The sequence below is a fragment of the Phalaenopsis equestris genome, unplaced genomic scaffold (assembly GCF_001263595.1).
Source record: "Phalaenopsis equestris unplaced genomic scaffold, ASM126359v1 Scaffold000372, whole genome shotgun sequence".
NCBI lineage: Eukaryota > Viridiplantae > Streptophyta > Magnoliopsida > Asparagales > Orchidaceae > Phalaenopsis > Phalaenopsis equestris.
This window is the reverse complement of record NW_018164814.1, coordinates 358,154-358,775: the sequence shown is the minus strand read 5'-3', so window position 1 is coordinate 358,775 and position 622 is coordinate 358,154.

Genomic DNA, 622 nt, shown 5'->3' with positions numbered 1-622 from the left:
CAAAGCCAGCCAACCACCTCTCGGGTAAGGGCAAGGCAAAGCAAACCGAGCTCTCAACTAGAGCCAACAAAAATCATAACCAAAGTCATTTCTCAGGTAGGGGCAGAAAAATGCATAAGACAGGCCACCCAACAGGCTCTCGGGTAAAAGCCAAAGACAAGCAAAGTGAGCTACCAATGCCCTCGAGTAAAGACAAGTATAAGGAATCAGTCATGGGCTCTCAAGCAGGAGCTAAAACAAGCAAACCAAGCTCCCAACTAGAGTCAAACCGAGCCCAGCAAGGCCAAACATGAGCTCCTAAAGCTAGGAAAAGAACTTTTAACACCTCAATGCAAGTCAAGGCTCAAGCCCCACAAAAATCAACATCCCATATTCTTGAAATGAAAACCGAATACCAACAAAAGCCCAAAACGCCAAAGCCGAGCCCGACAACACTCAAACCCAGACTTCCATAAAACATTAAAGCTATAGCCATTTTAAGCCCAAAACCGTGACTCCAAATCAAGCCAAAGCCGAGCCCAGCAGGGACTAAAAGCCAAAACCGATCCCAACAAGATTAAAACCAATCCCAGTAAGGCTAAACAAAACAAACACAGCTCCCCATTTAGAGCCAAACCAAGCC